Source organism: Tachyglossus aculeatus, chromosome 14, assembly GCF_015852505.1.
Source record: "Tachyglossus aculeatus isolate mTacAcu1 chromosome 14, mTacAcu1.pri, whole genome shotgun sequence".
Lineage (NCBI taxonomy): Eukaryota > Metazoa > Chordata > Mammalia > Monotremata > Tachyglossidae > Tachyglossus > Tachyglossus aculeatus.
In genome coordinates this window covers 12,269,537-12,291,962 of record NC_052079.1, presented here as the reverse complement: position 1 = coordinate 12,291,962, position 22,426 = coordinate 12,269,537, and the positions used below count along the sequence as shown (strand labels likewise).

Below are 22,426 nucleotides of genomic sequence, written 5' to 3'. Positions count from 1 at the left end.
CTATATGTTGCCAACTTGTACTTCCCAAGCGCTTAGTACAGTGCTTTGCACACAGTAAGCGCTCAATAAATATGATTGATTGATTGATTATTGAATCTATAGATATCCGGACACACTAGAAACAATCGTGTTATGATTAACCCCTCACTGACCACCGATGATTTGTAGTCTCCACCCTCTGGGTTCTGACGGAGATAATCCATGGCTACATATAATTATCAAGTCACTGGGCTGGTCTGCAACCCCTTACTGGGAGTTCCCACTACTCTGAACTTGAGGCATTCCCAGTCAGTGCTCTTGGTCCAACTCCCAGCCCCAAAGTCATTCTTAAAGCTGTGCCAGGAAACCTCCCTTCCCAAATCTGGAGCAGGAAGAGCCGGAGGAGAGAGCCCGAGTCTCAGCCCAGGGTCCTGGCTAAAACCATTTGGCCTTCTGGGCTCATCGTGCTCTTTCTGAGTAGATTCCCTCTAGACTGTAAGCTTGTTGCGGGCCGGGAACGTGTCTACCAACTCTGCTATACATACTCTTCCAATTGCTTAGTACAGAGCTCTGCACACAGTAAGCATTCGAGAAATCTCAATGATTGATTGATTGACGCAGGATGAGCACAGCAGTACTGCAGGCTCCGGAAGCCTGTAGTGTTCTGCACCCTATTTTCAGATAGGCTTTACCAAATTCCTTTTCCATATGCCCCTTGATGCTGGTGACTCCACACTCTCCTTCAGCAGCCTGGAAAGAGGCAGAGAAGTTCCCATTAGGTACAAATTCCCCCAGATGACATCCTTTGTATTCTCTTCCCCTTTACATCCACACCTTCCTCCTTTCTAGCTGACTCTCAAGATCTCCCTTCTGTACCTCAGACCTACCCCACGCCACTCACCACAGGGATAGCCTTGCTTCCACTCTTTTCCCCTTTCACGTATTCCAACCTCTCCTACTTTGGCTTCTTTTCGCTGGTCTTTAACTTGCTTGTCTCACTCTTTTTGAAAAAAAAAAACTTTTTTCGACCTCACCTCCTCTTCCATTCTCCTTCATGTTTAAGTGTGCTACATGCATCTGTTGTCTCTATTTTCTCTCATCTCCCTCCTTGACACACCTGGATTTTCTCTCTTCATTCTGTTGCAACTGCTTTTTTCTTGGGCCTCCTATGATCCATCTTCTCCTGAAATCCTTGGCTGACTCCTCCTCTTCTCATTGTTAAATTGTGTGTATTCCCCAAAGCCTAGTCCTCCTGCCTCCTCACTCTTTCATTGGTTTTGATTCCCATCTTCGATTTATATTCAACTGAATATTGCTGAGTCTAACTGCCACTTTTGAATCTACTAAAAATCAGATCCTGGAGCTACTTTATGAAATTGCTTTGAAAAGGAACACAGGGTGATGAAATGGTTTTGTTGAATCTGCAAGTCACCAAAATGTAGAGGGTCATATGCTTCCTCCTCTACACCAGCATCATGACGGGACATTGATTTGTTGACCAACATGGAACGCAATCTTTATTAGGTGCCAGGGATTTACTCTGAACCACAGATTCGGTCCCTACACCCAAGGAGTTTAGAGTCTAATAGGGGATCTTAGTCAAAGTTTTTTTCTTAAGTAAAAGCATTGAGGATCAACCAATCCATAGCATTTGTTGAGCACTTACTCTGTGCGGGGCCGTGTTCTAAGAGCTTGGGAGAGAGCAATAGAATTAATAGACACGATTAATAGAGAGTTGGATGAAAACATACTGCTTATGCATCATTCTGCGCTCACATCTGTCATCTGTCCAGCCAGGGTGAACAATTTATTACCACCCACTTGCCCTACACACTTTTTATATCTTCATTAACTAACTGAACGAGCTCAGTAGGGAAATGGGCCCAAATCACAAGCGTCATATTGATGGAGGATCTTCCAGCTTCATCTCATCCCCATAGTGAATCTTGACCGAACAGAGTCAGTCTGAGCCTCTCTTCTACCAATCATGCCCAGAGATAGGAGAGGATATTACCCTCTTAGTGAACAGCAAAGAATTCTGTCTATTCCTGTTATTTTCTCTTCATCATCTACATTTTGCCTTTTTGAACTAACCCAGGGGAGGAGAGGATTTTAAAAAGCCCAACTTCTGTTGGAGGTGCCCAATAAGAGCTGGCAGTTAATCCTAATCGAACCAATCCACCAAATGGAGGTTAAATTACTTATGCAACAACGGTATTTCCCGCTATGCGCTGACTCAAGTTTGAAAAGCTGAAGGACTCTGGAATTATGTGGTGGCTCATTCCTCTCTCTCCTTCTTACTTCTTCAGCCTTAAAGTTACCAGATATTGTTGCAGCTTGAACCCAATTAAATTAGAAGAATGCTACTAGGCAACACCAATAATGCTGAGCCAAAGGAAGTCTGGATTTATCTAACATTTGACAATTATCACCTGAATGTCGGTGAGCATGGCAAAAAAGCAAATAACCCCAAATCAGCGTTCTTGGCCAAGAGCAGTTTTTCAAAGACTTCCCTTCCCCTGTGCTGCTCCTTTGCTATGCAGTGTGTCAGAAAGTTGAGCTGGACTGTCCAAGGAAAGGGGATAAAGGAACGTTTTTCGGGACGAGAAGGACACCAAACCCTTATTTCCCAAATAATGCAAAAGTCCGAATCTACATCAACTCAGCAGTTCGGCAGACCCGTGAACACTCCAGGCTGAGACTTTGCCAAATTCTGAAGTAATAGACACGACTCCTCAGATGGATGTAAGCCAAGTCCAGATTTTTCTGAACATTATACATTCATTGTTTTAACGCAATGCCTTGGCCTCCCTTATAAACACAAGAATTCATTTTGCCTTTCGAAAACAAGCACACCAAATGCCAAAAGAATTTAAGGGGAAGGGTTTTGTTCAGGAGAGGACATTTTAAGGAAGAACTTGATTATATCTGATGTAGCAGATTACTTCTGTGACATCTTGTTTCCTGGGATATGTGGCAAATGGCAGTTCTGCACAAACGGGGTCAGCCTCCTTTGATGTGCAAGTATAACTAATTCATTAAAGTTAATGGGAAAGAGGCATATACATCAGGAAGAGAACAGACCCCAAAGAATACATTAGTAGGCAGGACACTAAAGAAATTCTGACTGGAAATGTTCACTTAGTTCTTTAAAAGGTAACGAAGGTATGTTTAATCTGGGGATCCCTCTGTGCATTTTCCCAAACTCTAACTTTTTACTGACCAATGGCTGAATATTTTATAAGCGTGATTTTCCCTTTTTCTATTACCTGCACATTCACCCACTGAAAGCAGGAAGGCAGGGACGCTTAACTCCATAAAGATTAAATCCCCCCCGTCCCAGCCCAAAAGCACTTCTGTACGTATCTTGTAACTTTACTCACTTGTATTGATGTCTGTCTCCCTCACGCTAGACTGTGAGCTTGCCGTGGGCAAGGAATGTCACTGTTTACTATTGTATTGTACTTTCCCAAGCACTTAGTGCAGTGCTCTGCACACAGTAAGTACTAAATAAATACAATTTAATGAATGAATGAATGAATGAATGAATATTTATCCTGCAGAAGGGATCTCTGGATAAGCTTCTCCTAAGAGCTGAAGGCTATTAGATGAAAGATATTTCCTCCTGTAGGCTGTAAGGCTCTTCTTGCAGACCGTAAGCTCTCTGTGGGCAGGGGTCATGTCTACCAACTCTATTACAGTGTGCTTTCCCAAGCGCTTAGTATATTGCTCTGCACACTGTAAGTGCTCAATAAATACCAATGACTGATCGATTGAAGATGCATTTATATAGCTGTACTAGGTGTTTGAAGAGGACCTTAGAAGACCTTACTGATGTCGAGGTCCTAACCACATACGTGGGTGTGGCTGATAAGGTTGACATTTCCTTTTTCCCTGTATGCTCATAAAGTTAAATCCTCACTGCACTAAGATATTTGACTCACGCAGGGATTGTCTCCTTTTTCAAGTCGGCCTCGTAATAGCCCGATCTTTGCAAAGTCTTGTCTCGAGGAGAACAACCCTTCCTCTGATTGTTGCTTTCCAGGATATTCTGCTTGCTGCAGTGGCCTCCCTTTTTTTTTAAAAAAAAAAATGGCATTTGTTAACTACCTTTTTTTTTAATGGCATTTGTTAAGTGCTTACTATGCGTCAGGCCCTGTATTAAGCGCTGGGGTGGTTTCAAGCTAATCAAGTTGCACACAGTCCCTGTCCAACAAGGGGCTCACAGTCTTGATCCCCATTTTTCAGATGAGGTAATTGAGGCACAGAGAAGTGAAATGACTTGTCCAAGGTCACAAGCAGACAAGTGGAGGAGTTAGGATCAGAACCCAGGTCCTTCTGACTGTCAGGCCCTTGCCACGCTGCTTCCCCTAAGGTCCCCTGCTCTGTCACTGTTTGAGAATGTTTCGCTATGTCTTTAGAGCATTTATTCGGGATTAATATGCCCCCTTTCAGTTCAGCAGATGGAGAATGGGGATCAGGTCTTCTCTATTTCCCCCGGGTTTGAATGAGAAGAAATGGATTTTAATTACAGTAAGATAAATTTAGGCTAGACGCAAGAAATACAGAGGGTTGATAAACACTGGGTGGGTCTCAGAGGGGATCTGTGGAATCACTGTCGCCAGAAATGCTCAGAATAGATTCTCACTGAAAAGATTCTCAGCTGTTTCTGGCTAGGCCAGTTCCAAAGGACAGGAGCCTTTCCAGCTCTGTGATATTTCTGTTTCCATAAACCCTACCAAATGAAACTACCTGTCTTTCTTCACTATTGCATTTTCAGAAACTTGTTTAATGTAACACTGGACGAGCTGGGAACAGAGCCCAAGATGAGCTTTGCAGACCAACCAGCCGACCAACCACTGCTTTATTAGTACTAGGGCACAGCTTTAGTAGCACCTGACTGGGCTGTCAATCTTGGATTCCCTGGCGGATCAAGTTTCGAATGAAAATCTGAGTGGGCTGGCTTATAGTGTTAGGCCATTCTGCATTTTCGTCCATGAGGGGAGAATGTCTAAATGACTACAGTTTAAAGGACTTTCTGTGTGTGTAGTTACATGGGGTTTAGCCTGGTAATATTTCAGAGTTTTTAATGTTTGTTCCCTTTGTGTATTTTTTTTTCTCTCCGAGGAGACTGTGAGCCCACTGTTGGGTAGGGACTGTCTCTATATGTTGCCAACTTGTATTTCCCAAGCGCTTAGTACAGTGCTCTGCACACAGTGAGCGCTCAATAAATACGATTGATTGATTGATTGATTATCTTCAGAGTGAGGGGGTGTTGAGGATGGGAGATGATGTCAGACTGACGGAGCTCGAGGTCCAGCCCATTAGGAAATACAAACCAAAGAGAATTAGAAAACATTGAGCTCTGCCACTCCTCTCTGTCAGCACCCTCCACTTTGAGCCCAGCCCTTTCCAACTCAATTAAGCCCTCCTCCGGCTCCCTCCTTTTCTCAATTCCCCAACACCCTCGGTCTTGTTAGACTCCGTCCCGCCTGGCCACCCATGTCAAACCCAGCCTGCCCGAATTCACAGCAAACTTCCCCGGATCTGCCCTCTGACCCACAGAGGTGGACCCACCCTCTGATCCTCACATCGTCAGCATCTCTACGACTATCTTCCCCGACACCAGAGGTTCTGGAGCTGTCGATAGCCTCCTGCCCTAGAGAGTGCTGGACATGTGGGCTGGAAATCTTTCCCAACCAGTACAGCAACCCACATTGACTCGCTTCATTCGACGTTGCCCAGGGGTCTGTTGTAATCATGGAGGGAATGGGGCGAGACAGGGAGAACCATGGTGGCATCCTTGAGATCTCCAAGAAGGCCTTCCTCATTCTCCTAGCAGGAAGCAGAAAGGCCCCTATACGGAGAAGAGAGATTTGAATCCCTTCCCACCGCCCCGCTCTCCGCAACACACATATATACGTTGGCTGAGGAGTCCAATCAGTTGTGTTTGGTCAGTTGAGAATTTCAATCATAGTTATCTGGCATGGAGGTAGGCTAGACCCTGTCCCCATCCCGGCTTCCCTGTGGGCCACAAATGCCCCTCCAGCCAAGGATTTGACCCCTGGTCATTGATGGGGGTGGTTTGTGTGTGTGTGAAGACTCCCCCAAATTTAATCCTTCATAGGGATGACTAAATCAATGAAATATTTAATCACTGTAGATTACTTTCTTCTCCAGAATTACAACTTTCCTAATTAATGATGAATATTAAGTCAATTGCATTCCAGATTATACTATGTGGAGGTAAGATGAGGGGGATGGAGGGGGATAGCAGAGTTGGTAGAAGCAGCTTGGCCTAGTGGCAAGAGCCAGGGCTTGGGAGTCATAGGTCATGGGTTCTGATCCTGACTCTGCAACCCCCTCGTCCCCCTCTCCATCGCCCCATCTTACCTCCTTCCCTTCCCCACAGCACCTGTATATATGTATATATGTTTGTACATATTTATTACTCTATTTATTTATTTATTTATTTTGCTTGTACATATCTATTCTATTTATTTTATTTTGTTAGTATGTTTGGTTTTGTTCTCTGTCTCCCCCTTTTAGACTGTGAACCCACTGTTGGGTAGGGACTGTCTCTATATGTTGCCAACTTGTACTTCCCAAGCGCTTAGTACAGTGCTCTGCACACAGTGAGAGCTCAATAAGTACGATTGATGATTGATTGATTGAAATAATCACAATATCCCAATATTTCAGGGGTTTTTTTTGCAATTCTGCCATAATTCCAGATATTTTTAATTATACTGCATTGTCCTTTAAATGGCTGTTTTCAGGAGTTCAAGAGTATATAAATCACAAAAGTCCCAAAACATCACCGTTGTAGAGCATTTCAAAAATACCATTATCCAATTTTTCCACTAAAAAGCTTTCATATTTCAAATTTAATGGTTAGAACCTCAATTTGGTCCCTTTTCAGTGCTTTCTTTTTCAAATCTCAGGATTTTTGTTCTTAGAATGCTTTTTCTATACTTATTTGTAGTTTCCTTATTTGCAAGCTACTTTATTATGACTCGTGAAATTTGTCATCATCATATAGCCTGATTATTTCTTTTTCGGGCTGGACTTTTATAATCTTCAAAAAGATATATTCTAGTGGCAGAAAATTAGCTACAAATCAAAATTGTGCCATTAGTTGGTTCAGAGGCAATGTTTTATTAAAGTACAATAGGGCTTCAAGTCATACAGGAAGAAGAGTCACATTATTTTAAATAAACCAATAAATGCTGAATGAGCTTTTATTGGAGCCCAATTTTCCCCAGCTAACCAAAGGCAGGCAATACTGACAAGGGGTAGCCATAAAAGAGTGAGTACCTATGAAGGATTGAATCTTGCATAGTACCCAAGATCAAAAGTCAGTGATTTAACCGGACAGTGGGCTCACAAACTCACAATCACATGAGTTCAACGTCAACCTGGCACAATAATAATAATAATAATAATAATAATGGTATTTGTTAAGCGCTTACTATGCACCAAGCACTGTTCTAAGCACTGGGGTAAATACACGGTAATCAGATTGTCCCATGTGGGGCTCGCAAACTTAATCCCCATTTTACAAATGAGGGAACTGAGGCACAGAGAAGTGAGATGACTTGCCCAAAGTCGCACAACTGATAAGTGACAGAGCCGGGATTACAACCCACAACCTCTGACTCCGAAGCCCGGGCTTTTTCCACTAGCCAGAGAAACCACAGGTGAGTAATTATGGGTCACATCTGTGACCTGCACCTTGGGAATGGATGATGGGTTCTCCCCGAGGCCTGCTTCTCTTCTCCTTTCTCCTCTGGCTCACTACCAGAATGAAATTGTCTGAGGAGACTGTGTTGTAGGGGGCCAGGGTGGAATAATAACAACAATGACAACAACAACAGCCACAACAACAACAATAATAATAACAATAATGACATTTTTGAATGCTTACTATGCTCAATACACTATATTGAGCTCCGAGGCAGATTCAAGATACAGTGAGTGAGCAGATGAGGAAGGGAAGCCATATTAAAAACACATCTCCTCCAAGAGGCCTTCCTTGACTAAGCCCTCATTTCATTTTCTCCCATTCCTTTCTGTGTTGCCCTTGCACTAGGGTTTGCACCCTTTATTCACCCCTCCCTCGGCCCCATAGCACTTATATACATAGCCGTAATTGAATATATTTATTTACGTTAATATCTGTCTCCCCCTCTAGCTGTAAGCTCAATGGGGGAAGGAAACGGCCTACTAACTCAGATTGTACTCTCCCAAGCACTAAGTACAGTGCTCTGAACTGTTCTAAGCGCTGGGGAGGTTACAAGGGGATCAGGTTGTCCCACGGGGGGCTCACAGTCTTCATCCCCATATTACAGATGAGGTAACTGAGGCACAGAGAAGTTAAGTGACTTGCCCAAAGTCACACAGCTGACAGTTGGCGGAGCTGGGATTTTTTTTTTAAATGGTATTTATTAAGCGCTTACTATGTGCAAAGCACTGTTCTAAGCGCTGGGGGGGGGATACAAGGTGATCAGGTTGTCCCACGGGGGGCTCACAGTCTTCATCCCCATTTTACAGTTGAGGTAACTGAGGCACAGAGAAGTTAAGTGACCTCCCCAAATCACACAGCTGACAGTTAGCGGAGCCGGGATTTGAACTCCTGACCTCTGACTCCAAAGCCCGGGCTCTTTCCACTGACCCACGCTGCTTCTACCAAATACACTCTGTGATATGCCTATTATACATAGGGTATATTAATATGATTACAGTACCTAACTGCTTACTCTGTGTCACGCACTGCGCTGGGGTGGATTCTAGATAATCAGGCCGGACACTGCCCCTGTCCCACCTAGGGCTCCCACTCTAAGTAGGAGGGAGAACGGGTATTTCATCTCCATTTTACAGTTGAGGAACCTGAAGCACAGAGAAGTTGAGTGACTTGCCCAAGGTCACCTAGCCAGCATAACAACAATAATAATAATAATAATAATAATAATGATGATGATGATGATATTTGTTAACCGCTTACTATGTGCAAAGCACTGTTCTAAGTGCTGGAATGTGGTGGAGCCGGTATTAGAATGCCAGGCCCACGTTCTTCCTACTAATTATATACCTCCCTTCTCTGCTTGGCTCATTTCCAGTCAGTCCTTGACTCCATCTTCTCTTTCCATGTGAAACAACGTAGACCTCAAACATCCTTTTACAAGGCCTCTTCGAATGAAGTTTCTCAAGAAACTCACCCTGACAACTTATTTGACATCCCTCCACGCATCCGCCAAGCTAACTCTCTTCCTCCCTTCAAAGCCCTGCTGAGAGCTCACCTCCTCCAAGAGACCTTCCCAGATTGAGCCCCCTTTTTCCTCTCCTCCTCCCCATCTCCCCGCCCTACCTCCTTCCCCTCCCCACAGCACCTGTATATATTTATTACTCTATTTTACTTGTACATATTTACTATTCTATTTATTTTGTTAATGATGTGCATTTAGCTTTGTTCTGATGACTTGACACCTGTCCACATGTTTTGTTTTGTCGTCTGTCTCCCCCTTCTAGACTGTGAGCCCATTGTCGGGTAGGGACCGTCTCTATATGTCGCCAGCATGTCCTTCCCAAGCGCTTAGTACAGTGCTCTGCACACAGTAAACGCTCAATATGATTGAATGAATGAAAGTAAGCTCTCAATAAATATGATTGACTGACTGACAGAATGAGTCTGTCTCCTTGAGCCTTCAGCCAGGCTGGGTTATCAAGTGATACAAACAGGATTTTTTGAAGTCTGTGTTCTAGACAACTGAGGAAGAGTTGTGCTGATTCAGAGTCATCCCACCATCTATTCTCCAAGCACGTCTGCATAGAGAGGAGCTCCATCCAGCACTTAGAACAGTGCTTGGCACATAGTAAGCGCTTAACAAAAGCCATCATCATTATCATTATTATTATTATTGGTATCTACTGTGCAGGAGACTGTGAGCCCACTGTTCGGTAGGGACTGTATCTATATGTTGCCAACTTGTACTTCCCAAGTGCTTAGTACAGTGCTCTGCACACAGTAAGCGCTCAATAAATACGATTGATTGATTGATTGAGTGGGGGTGGTAGTTCTAAAACAAATATGAGAGGGTGTATGAGACACCTGGAGAGCAATGGCAACTTCTTATTCAATAGGCTGGACTGAAATGAACATTGAAAATGGGTGGGCGGGGGGTAAGCAACGCACTTTCCTCCTCACAAAGCCTGACTTCCACCGGCTGGCCTGCTGCACACATCCAAAACACCAGGCTAGAGGAGCCGTGCTGCATTCTACAGGATCCAAAATTGAGTTCCGAAATTAATTTCTGCTTCACATAATCACGGTAAGCAATTATGTATAACAAGGCATCCTGTTAACTCAGAAATTAATTTCTATGCTAATCTGGAACCCTAACATTTTACTAATCTGCCTCAATTTTAATCCCTTTTCAAAGAGCACATACCCAAGCACCCCCACCCCCCCCCCCACCATACATACGCATTTATTCCGAATGTCATTTTAACAGATTGGCCCCGTATCATTTGCCTTGACACAGTTCCTCCTAAAAACCAAAACAGCCAGTAACACATTTCACAACTCAAGGAATCCCAAATTCTGGAATGCTTTTGGGGAATCCAAAGTCTTGGAGAGCCCTAAGTATTAAAAAATCACTGGATTTGGCCAGATTTTCTAAGACCACCCCGTAGTTCAAGGGGTCCCCGTTAGTTTCAGATTCTTCAGAATCTCCAGAGCAGACCTCAACTCCGCTAATGTCTGGCGAGACCCTTTCAGACCAGCTGCACCCTCAGAACCAACAAGACATTTCTACCGGGAGACCCGCCAGAAAAGCGAACCAAGGAAGCAGGGGTCTGCAAGGGACCTCAACAGGGCTGAACTGTCCCTAAAGCATCACAGCCTGATGTTTGCTTTTCTCACAATTCTTAAAGGTCTCTGGAGTCGGGGATTTCGTGATCTCCACGATTGCATTATCATGTTTATTCACAGTTCCTCTTTACCTCAACATTTCAAACCACAAAATGCTCAGCTACCACCCAAGACCAAGGAGATAATAGAAGCAATTGGCTTACTTGCTGGAGAAGGGCCAGTGACCTCAACAGCACTTTGGTGAGTTAATCTGACAAGCCCAGGGCATATTCTATGGGTTAAGATAGAACTGGATTTTCATTTTGCTTTTTACTGCAAAGTGCCCCATCAGCATTTCCCTGCAGTAGTATTTGGAAGATACTGAGGAAAATTCCAGGATTTTGGCCTTCCAGTCCTTTTGAATCAGCAGCTTCTTTTCCTTCACACTGACTTAGTGGAGGTTCTAGAGTTACATCCCCACACAAAGTATGTTAGAAGTATCACAATTAAAACATTATTCAAAACCACAAAAGACCCAAAAATCTCTCAGAAATAGATTACACATCGCTGGTGTGAATCAACAAATCATATACAGGATATGGCCTATTGAGAAAATAGCCTACAGCACGGTAATTTACGAGCAGCACAATGCTGGCTACTTGGTGCTAGTCCATTTTGGTAACAGCTTAGTGCCCCTCTAATCATCTCAAAATCAGGTGGTTAGGGTATTTCCAAACACTGAATTGTGTGGTTCAGGAGGAAACTGCATCTGGTTAATATGCAATGCAACAGTCTGCACTGCGGGTTGCATTGTGTTTAAGTATGTGTCATTCATGTCAGTGAGACAGCGAGCAGCGTGTGTTTGCTAACTTTGGGGTCGTGGGGAGGTGGTCAAAAAATGGGCAGCCTGCAAAGTCCTCTGAATGCCAACAATATGTCCAGAACCTCAGGGCTACACCCCCAACCCCGCTTCCCTAATATAAATGATACATTCCACTAAAAACATAACCCATCTTGATCCGTGACGAGTCATTTCCAATTACCTACATTTGCTTGTTATAATGATGGCATTTATTAAGCGCTTACTACGTGCAAAGCACTGTTCTAAGTCACACAGTGGAGTAGAATAGAAGGATAACACCTCAGTTTTCCTCACTTCAGAATTAGGGGATGGTGTTGATGCCAGGTCTAGATACCTAATTATCTCTTTGGAGGGCCCTTTTTTCAGAGGATCTAAGAGCTTCACATATATTTGCTAAACTACATGGTACAGAGGCAATTAATATTTTGGGTTTCTGCAGTTCCTCTTGTCAGAAGATCTCAAAGCACCTAACCGATGGGCAATTAGCAGTCCCATGAAAATGGTCAATTAGACACTGTCCGTTTAATTGGCTTGTCTAATTGGGTCAAAGTCAGGTCCTGAAATAGAATCTATGAAAGCCGCATCTCTCTGCCAGGGACAGAACTCCAGGCCGCTCTTCTGCCAAAACCTTTCCGGGAGCTCAAAATGCTGCCTGCAGCATTCCTTTTGCATCTATTATTCGTATTGATTGTCAAGGATCAGAAAAATACCAATACCAATTAAAAGTTTAATTGGAATTGCCAAGAAGTCCCAGGCGGGCAGCTGATTTCACCATGTCTTTCATACTAAATTGTACTGAACAGTGAGGGAGATTTTCTATTCAATGTCTTTTGTGGCCGCCATGAGTCTTTTTTCTCATCAGTTCCTATTTATCCAGCTTTTCTGAGCTCTCCACCAGCTCCCAGCTAACCCTAGTAAAAGTTGCTTCAGACCACCTTTGGCGGTATTATGATCTTTGCTTTACAGATGGGAAAACTGAGAGAGAGGGGCTTCCCTTAGCTAAAGTAGTTATATGATATGGGTTTAATAATGTTCCTGAATTCCTAGCTGTCAGTGCTCCCGATAGGTCTGTCTCCAGTTCTCCCCACCTCCAACCAAAGCTATATTCATAGATTGTGAGCCCTCAAGGGACATATGTCTAATTCTCACCTGTATACTCTTTCCAAGCTCTTAGTACACAGCTCTGCACACGGCGAGTGCTCAATAAATACTACTACTACTGGAATGGGAATGCCTGTTGGGGCTATGCCATCTGTGGAGAAGGTTTCTATGACAACCTGTGTGGTGGACAGACTCAACAGGAATCCTGAAAACAGCTGCCTGAGGTGGACAGTGAAGCCCGTGGTGGCTATCAAGGCAGCTATCATGATTGCCAACTGTTTGTCTTTGAGATTATGGCACAGCATCAGCGTCATTAGTCTGCCCCTCACCCCCCTTTCCCTTCAAAGCCTTACTGGAGGCACATCTCCAAGAGGCCTTCTCTGTCTAATCCCCCCTTTCCTTTTCTCCCACTCCCTTCTGTGTTGCCCTGTCTTGCTCCCTTTGTTCATCCCCTCTCCCAGCCCCAGGGCACTTATGTACATATCTGCCATTTATGTATTCATATTAATGTCTGTCTCCCCCTCTAGACTGGAAGCTCGTGGTGGGCAAGGATGTGTCTGTTTATTGTTATATTGTACTCTTCCAAGTGCTTAGTACAGTGCTCTGGACACAGTAAGCACTCAATAAATACAACTGAATGAATGAACAAATTATGCTACAGTTATTTTGGCCATAAATGGGTTTTTCACATAGAATCATTCCATGCGCTTCTCAGCACCCCACGAACCAACTTGATCCAGCTGGGGCATGGAGTGCAATGAGCAAGTTGGTTAAAGGAAGAACATGGAAGAACACAGTGTTGATATGTGAATCTACGACACTATAATGAATTCCTTCCTCCAGGTTCCGTTTCTCCTAACCTCTGTGACTGAACAGAGGTTCGTACACCATTTGTGATAGGGGACTTCATCACAGTAATGAAGGCCAGAGTTAACACAGATCATTAGACTTGTCAAACAACCCCAAACCTTCACTTATCTAGTAGACGCAACCGCATCTTTTGCAAGCCTTTGGTAAGAGTTTCCAAGAAGGAAAATGATCTGGCTTGAGTTTCAGATGCTTTGACTCCCCTTGTCTAGTTTAGAGGATGACCAAGGAGCTGGGAAACAGACAGGGGAAGGAGAAAGGAGGGGCTGGATAAAAGCAAACTGGCTTTGACACTCTGGAGCTAGGGAGTTAGCTTTTTCCATTTTACAGAAGAAAATTTAGGGGGTAGAGGGAGATCGCTACTCTGGATGTTTCCTAAGATCTTACACAGCACCTCCAAGATACCATTAGGGGTGGCAATTATTTATTCCATCACTCTCCATCCCCTGGAGGCAGATGGATTAGCTGAAAACCACGATCTGCCAGAAAACAATACCGTGTCTCTGCTCATGCTGCCCTTTCCCTTTCCTGTTTAGTTGTGCCCTTTTCCCCTCCTAGAAATTCAACTCTACTTCTACTTTGTAGAAACGTGCCAAAATACTTGACTTGAGCGTTTTTTAAAGATAAGGATCTGATACAGTCTTGGGAATTTCAGAAGTGAAACTTAATGAGTCGAGTCTGCATTCTTGCTAGCTGCAGGAATGTCAACACTGACACTAAACTTTGGGGGAGAAAGAAAAAACAACCATTTCTGGGGCTAGGTCTCCAGAGATCCTGAGGCTAGATCTCCATGGATCCTAAGGCTGGATCCCCATGGATCCTGGGGCTTGATGGCTGCCAAACCTGAGGCTAAATCTTCACTGCCTGATCCTGGGGCTAGATTTCCAAACAGGGGAGGATTAAGAGCCTCCAATTTCAGGTCATTTCAATATGCAGCATTGAAATTATGGAAATGACACTGTTTCTTCACCTCCTGAGATCTGGGTAATCTCCAGTGGCATCAATAGGAATTACACACTTTTATCAGATAAAGGTTTCTGGATGGTAATTTGAGAAGAAACAAAAGGCAAAGAATTAGACACAGAGCACTGCAACAAGTTAAAAATTATCCCTGAAAAGAGATCCCAATAGGGTAGACATTCAAGGTTACCTTACAATGTTAACTTGAACGAATTACTGTGATTTAGAAAAAAACACTGAAATTGTAAAGTGGACATCCTGATTCTCTGGGAAATTGCATTCTGGTTTCCTGTACTTATAACTCCTAGTACCATCAGCCCTAAAGACACTTATTTGTTTTTCCAAACACCCAACGGTAGGTAAATTGGCTCTAAGGAGAGATGCTAAAAACAAGAAATATTTTAAGGAAAATGTAAAATCCAAGAACCCAAATAAAGATTTATTCAATTATGTATCGAGGTTAACTGGATGATTTGCATTAAAGTTCAGAGACTTTCATTTTATATTTCAGCCAGTTTACAGAGAACCTTCAAATAGCTCTTCAGGTGTGGGGAATTTTTCAAACCATAGTGATGCCAAAAGCATCCATTAAGTCTGAGAAACAAAAAAGTAGGTAGACCTGATGCACTCACAAGCATCCAAAACAGATATACTGTACTGCAGTTATCCGGAGAAGAGCCCAGAGATTAGCTTGCATGTTCCAGAAGCCTGGATATTCCTCTGCTATTTGGCCGCTAGCTATTCCTGTAGCTCCATCTTGGCAAGAACATAAATTGATTTTGACTTCCCCAGTTCATGATTTTGCAGCATCCAAGAAAGATACAAAGTTTAATGTTGCTACAGAGTATAGTCACTTGTATTGTAAACTAAGTGGTATTTACTGGGAAACACCACATTTTTAGAAGACAAGCATTTTTGCTAAAACTTTTTGTGGACATTACAAATTTTTCTTCAACAACTTGAGAGGTTATATCAAACTGATCCCACACCGTGGGGTACTGGTATTTCTGGTTTACGCTTACGGGATAGGTGCTTTTTCACAACTCGCCCTGAGCTCCAAGAAAACAAGAATTATGTTCACGCAAACTAATCAATCCACAGAGACGGAAGATGTCCTCTTGAGGTTTTAAGAGGAAAGGTAAAGGTTTTTACTCCATCCCCAACCCAGGCCCCTCCTCGACACAATATTAATCCCTTCTCCACTCAAAAGACCTGTTCAGTACTGGAGCTGAGATGCATTAGACTAAACACTCCTCAGGAGCAGAGACTGAATTACTTCTTCCAAGCATCTAGTACAAGGTTCTATACCTACAGGGGAGCTTAGTACATTGTTCTGGACAGAGCAGGTGTTCAATTAGTATTTCTGATGGTGATTCTGGGAGATCCTGCTTAGCAATAACCTCAACTTCTCCTCAGAAATAGTTTATCATAATTCTCTTTCCCATTGTAAATCAACTGAAAAAGGTGCAGCTTGCAGCCATCCTGGACTGTCAAGGAATTTGACCACTTTCCCAAATTGTTTACAAAAATGATTGGACCTGCCAGAATACTACATGGATGGTATAAATGGCTTTTGCCCTCATCCACATTGTACTCTGCCCAATCATTGGTATTTATTGAGTGCTTACCGTGCTCAGAGCACTTTACCAAGCCCAGTGATGCCTCTCAGGCTGTACCTTTGGGCTTATTGCCCTGACTGAATAAAACTTGAGTCAAACCGGGAGAGGACAGTGGGTGTAATATATCTCTGGGCTGACCGACTTGGTGCTCTAAGGCTCTGTCCAATCACCTCGAGTCATTTTTTATGGTATTTGTTAAGCGCTTCCTAAGTGCCAGGCACTGTTGAGCGCTGGGGCAGATACAAGATAGTCAGGTTGGACAGAGTCCATGTCCTACATGGGGCTTATAGTCTTAACTCTACTTTGTAGATGAGGTAACTGAACGACAGAGAAGTTAAGTGACTTACCCAAGGTCACACTGCAGAGCAGGATTAGAACCCAGATCCTCTGGCTCTCAAGCCTGTGCTATCTCCACTAGGCCACACCGCTTCACCTCTTCAAAATATAACCTCCCTTCCCCCCACCATTGTGATCCTCAAGCCCTACTTCTCCACAGTCAACCAATCACTTGTTTTGGTTGAGCATCTACTGTACATAGAGCACTGTACCAAGCACCCGGGTGAGTAAACTAAAAGTAGAAAATATGATCCCTGCCCTCAGGACCTTATGATCTAAAGGGGGAAGATAAGCAGGCACAAATAATTTGTGAAAAGTAGAAGCAGGCATAAGCTCTAATGCCGGCTCTTCTACTTGCCTATTATGTGACCTCGGGCAAGTCAGTTAACTTCTCTCTACCTCAGATTCCTCATTTGTGAAATGGGGATTCAATACGTATTCTTCCTCCCTCTTAGGCTGTGAGTACCACGGAGGACCGGGACTGAATCCAACCTGCTTTTCCTGTATCTATCCCAGCACTTATTACATTATTGGCACTGTAACATAACAGGCGTAAACTCTATTCCCAGCTTCGCCACTTGTCTGCTGTGTGACCTTGGGCAAGTCACTTTATTTCTCCGTGCCTCCGTTTCCTCACCTTTAAAATGGGGCTTAAAAATGTTGGTATTTGTTAAGCGTTTACTATGTGCCAAACACTTTTCTAAGCACTGGGGGGGATACAAGGTAATCAAGGTTGTCCCACGTGGGGCTCACCGTCTTAATCCCCATTTTACAGATGAGGAAATGGAGGCACAGAGAAGTGAAGTGACTTGCCCAAAGTTACACAGCTAAGTGGCAGAGCCGGGATTAGAACCCATGACCTCTGACTCGCAAGCCCGAGCTCCTTCCACCGAGCCACGCTGCTGTGAGACCCAGTGGGACAGGTATTGTGTCCAACCTGATTTACTGTGTCTACCCCAGCATTCAGTACAGTGCCTGGCAAATAGTGTTTAACAAATACTATCATTTATTAAATACCACTGGTGGAGTACACACTTAACAAACTACAATTACTATTATCAAGCAGGTGAGAGAACACTATTACAACTGGTGATAGCTGGGGAATGGAAGGACCAATCAAAAAACAAGGTTAAATTAATTTACAGAGGATTAGTGTTTAAACATAATTGTGAACGGTGGTTTGGAAGTTGATAAGGAGAAGAAGAATAATAGGGGAGTGGAGAGTAGTTAAGTGACAGCTGTGGCCCTCACAGACTATAGAACGCTAGAAGAATGGACAATTTCCCAGTCTGTGGAGAAGGACTAGGGAGAGGGTTCCTTCAGCTGCGCTGAGGGCTCTCGCCATAATTGCCTTGTTTAATATGGAGGCTGAATTATTGAAATGAGGTGCCAATATGGTTGATTAGCTCATTGTGACTACACTTATTTCCCCTCCGATTGAGAGTCTTTATGGACAGGGTTTGTTTCTATGGTTAGGCTGAATTTTCACAGACGCTAGATCAAATTCTGAGCAGCGTGGATACTCAGAAAAAAATGATTTCACCAATGACGATGCTGATTGCAAATGTCAGAACTGAGAAGATGCCCCAGCACAGGTCACTGGGACAGAGGATGACTCCAGTAGGAATTTGTGTTACATTTAGCCGAAGGCAGATTTATACAATCATGAACATTGTATTGCATCCCTTCTGAAATAGGTCACGGGCCCCAAAATGTCTCACGGTTTTGGTGAGATCGCATCGGCTGGTCCACTCCTGGCTGGATAAAACTGGCCCGATAGCCACCTTGGCCACTCAGGATGGTGGACATACCACCACCCTCGCCTTCCAGGTATCGGGGAGAGGAATGATCTCTCCCACAGCCCCTTCTCACAGATCAGAGGACAGGCGGTCTCTCCAGTCGGTGGCAATGCAGGCTGATAAGAATGATTAGGAGCTTACTATATGCCGAGCACATTAAGCACTGGGGTAGATACAAGATGATCAGATTAGATACAGTCCCCTGATGCTCCCAGACGTGCCTTGTAGTACCACCAATGCTGCATGCAGGGCTGAGCTTCAAGCGTGAAAACTGAAGAGGAAAATGACAAACCTGCTCCCGATCTCCAAGAATGCTTCGGTTGCCTCGTTCTTCTTTGTTTGCCTAAGGATGGTGGCGGCTCATCAAAAGGCAGTGTTCAGTTTTGTGATCAGAGTCTTATTTATCGGCCCGCAAGTTCTGAAAGAATCATTCTATCGTTTTCTTAAAAATCTGGCACCGGTTACACTCGGACCTCTGGTAGGATTAGAAAGTTTGGCAGCTGGCACTTTATATTTCAGTGGATTTATATGCCAATAAGAGAATTGTTTGCTCTGACTAAGGAGGGTATTGACTGTAAAGTCGTGGAGCTCTAGGATGTTTCCTGTGGGATTGTTTTCCATACCCGTCCAATTAGTCAGTCAATGGGATGTTCCTCTAAACATGATCACTTATTTTTCTCTGGAGGGTTGCCTTCCAGCCCGCTCAAGGAAGATCATCTTGGAAAATGAAGAAAGGTTTTTAATGCATCTACTCCCCAAACACAATACTGACGATTAATGTGAATTCCGGGGCTCTGGATGATAAGGGAATGGGGATTGAGACATTATTCTTCTTGTGTAAAAAGGAATGAAACTTGTGCTGTAGCATGCACCCCAGTCAATTTCCACCATTGTAACATTAATTAGCAAATACTGCCAATTATCAGCTATCAGACCTCAAATGACTGTACTCTTAATTGGGACCAGTGGCCTTGGGGCAGATTTTGATTTTAAATTTCTTAAGTGTGGCATTTTGTCCAATTCTAAATGTAAAGACCCAAGGTTTTGTTAAGCCCACCTCTCATTTGCAGAGGTGAAAGGACTTTATGCTTGGGGCTCGGCATCCCAACTCCAAATTAACTTTAACTAGAATCTAAAAATTAATCAAAGATGCAGGATTCCTTCAACCTCACAGATGATAGTTTCCCTCAGTGAATATTTACAGTAATTCACAAGACGTATTAAGCACTTATTATGTGTCAAAGCACTGGAGTATGTACAAGAGGGTCAGGACACCAGTCCTGTTCCATACGGGGCCTACAACATAAGAGGCAGGGAGAGCAGCCATTTTACAGATGAGGGAAATAAGGCCCAGAAAGGCTGAGCCACTTGCCCCAAATCACACAGCAGGCCAGTGGTAGATCTGGGGCAAGAACCTGGGTCTCCTGTCTCCGCTCCCCAAGCTCTCTCCAATAGACAACGCTGTCTCCCTGGGAATATTTGGAGGTTTCCAACTGGGCCTCAGGAATTTAGCAGCTCAGGAACCTGGAAGCGACTCTTGTTGTGACAAACTTCTTTAAGCTTAGGAGCCTCATTAAGGAGACACCCTGATGGGTCAACCCAACCTATTGTCAAGCCAAACAGACACACTGAGTTGCCTTCCTTTTTGTCACGTTACTCATCTAATTCCCACAGTCCAAAGATCTTAGCGCTAGCGAATGAAAGAGCTGCCCTTCCCCACCAGGCCCCAGATTAACCCTTCACTTTGCTGAGAAGAAGGATAGAGGCCTTCTCCCGCAGAGTGAGGGAGAGCCTCTCCTTCATAAGCAGCCCAGAGAGAGCAATACTTCATTGTTTACTTTTCTTTCTCGCCAGGAGAAAGCTTGGTAATGACTTCTTTTCCTTCTTTTATCCCTGCTTGTTTGCTTGGCTCTTGAAGACAGTATCAGTAGCCACACAGCAACACCTCTGCTCCCGCCGAGAGTGTTTTAAAGCTGAAACGCTTGGCAGCCGGCCCATGCAGAGAGAGTATGAAACACCAGACGGGAAGTGTAGGCTCATCCTGTCTCCTAGAAGGCTTGAGGGACATGTTTACTCCACTCATGCTGGGCCTGTGGACAGAGGCCCCCAAAATCCTTTTCTCAGTCTCCTCTAGAGTCTCTCTTTAGAACTAGGTCACCTCGCTTCATTTCCATTCCCTTGGTCCAGCTATAAAATTGGACAGTAAGACTGTGGCCCAGAGAAGCAGCGTGGCTCAGTGCAAAGAGCCCGGGCTTGGGAGTCATGGGTTCTAATCCCAGCTCCGCCACTTAGGCAAAGTGGCAAAGTCACTGGGCCTCAGTTTCCTCATCTGTAAAATGGGGATTAGGATTGTGAGCCCCGCGTGGGATAACCTGATCACCTTGTATCCCCCCAGCACTTAAAACAGTGCTTTGCACATAGTAAGCGCTTAATACCATCATCATCATATCCATTACCTGACACTTTCCCCTTTCAAGAAAGCTTTCTATGTTTTGAGGGCTGTTAGGAAGTGGTGTGGCCTAGTGAAAAGGGCACGGGCTTGGGAATCAGAAGGACCTAGGTTCTAATCCCAGCTCTGCTATTTGTCTGCTGGGACCTTGGGCAAGTCACTTCACTGGCCTTCGATTACCTCATCTCTAAAATGGGGATTAAGACCGTGAGCCCCATGTGGGACAGAGACTGTCTCCAACCTAACTTGTATCTACCCCAGCAATTAGAACAGTGCTTAGCACATAGGAAATGTTTAACAAGGGCCATAATGATTAATTATTCACTCTTATTAAGCACTTAACATGTATCAAGCACTGTGCTAAATGCTGGGCTAGAAACCAAGATAATCAGGTCATATTGCCCTGCATGGGGCTCACAATCTAACATGAGAGCAGGTATCTTATCCCTGTTTTACAGACGAAGGAAGAGGCCAGAGAAGTTAAGGGATATGGCCACGTTCACAGAGCAGGCCAGTGGTAAAGCTGGTGAGCCCACTGTTGGGTAGGGACTGTCTCTATATGTTGCCAATTTGTACTTCCCAAGCGCTTAGTACAGTGCTCTGCACACAGTAAGCGCTCAATAAATACGATTGATGATCTCCTGCTAGGACTTCTTCCAGGTTCTGAGCAAGCCAGCTGTGAGGCAGAGAGACGGATCCCTGTGGCCGACAGAGACTTGGCTAAAGTGAGCAGAATATCTGTCTCAGTTTAGAAAATGTTTCCACTGAGCATGAAGAAGATTCCTTTAGCCAGCATGGAAAATAGATGCATCTGGGGCCTTTTCTATCTGAACCATTAGTCTCCCCTCTTCCCCTGAAAGTCACATGCCTCTCCTGAGGGTGTAATGAGTGTAAGCCCTTAACTGAGGTTGGTGAGAGTTGTTATTTAAATACTCAAACTTGGTCTGTTCAAATTGAAAGCAAGTAGCAAAGCCTTTTCGAAGATTTTGGGGGCCGCTCAGGGAAGTGTTAGCTGAGGGTTGTTAGGGGTGGGTGGGGAAACATTGGAAGCCGTAATAGGGAAAATGACAGATTACAGAGGGTGTTGGTGGCGATGCTGCGTACTTTCATTCATTCATTCAATCATATTTATTGAGCACTTACTGTGTGCCGACCACTGTACTAAGCACTTGGGAAGTACAAGTTGGCAACATATAGAGACGGTCCCTATCCAACAATGGGCTCACAGTCTAGCAGGGGGAGACAGACAACAAAACAAAACACATGGACAGGTGTCAAGTCGTCAGAACAAATAGAAGTAAAGCTAGATGCACATCATTAACAAAATGAATAGAATAGTAAAATATGTACAAGTACTTGCAGTGTATGTATTTGTGGTGGCCATCTTGTATGTCCTAAGTGGCAGCATATTCGGGGGGTCCTACATATTCCTACAGCATGCTACCCAGCGGGGACCTTCTAAAGTCAGGCCTGGTTGAGGGAAGATATATGTCAACCACCAAAATGGATCAGAAGTTCTGGGGTTTCCCAGAGATGAATGTTCACTCCATAAAGAAAATTCCCAATTGTCAGGCCTGAGAAATTCAACAAGGCAGCCTATTGGAG

At 44.1% G+C, this 22,426-nt stretch overlaps 1 protein-coding gene across 1 annotated transcript in view; it reads right to left on the bottom strand.

Moving 5' to 3' along the window:
* Positions 1-676: 676 nt before the first annotated feature.
* The window catches only part of NUBPL (nucleotide binding protein like), a 204,509-nt gene continuing 182,759 nt past the window's right edge, over positions 677-22,426 (bottom strand). The window contains exon 13 of the mRNA XM_038756820.1: positions 677-729. The gene's annotated coding sequence lies outside the window, so the exon portion shown is untranslated. The remainder of the gene's footprint in view (positions 730-22,426) is intronic.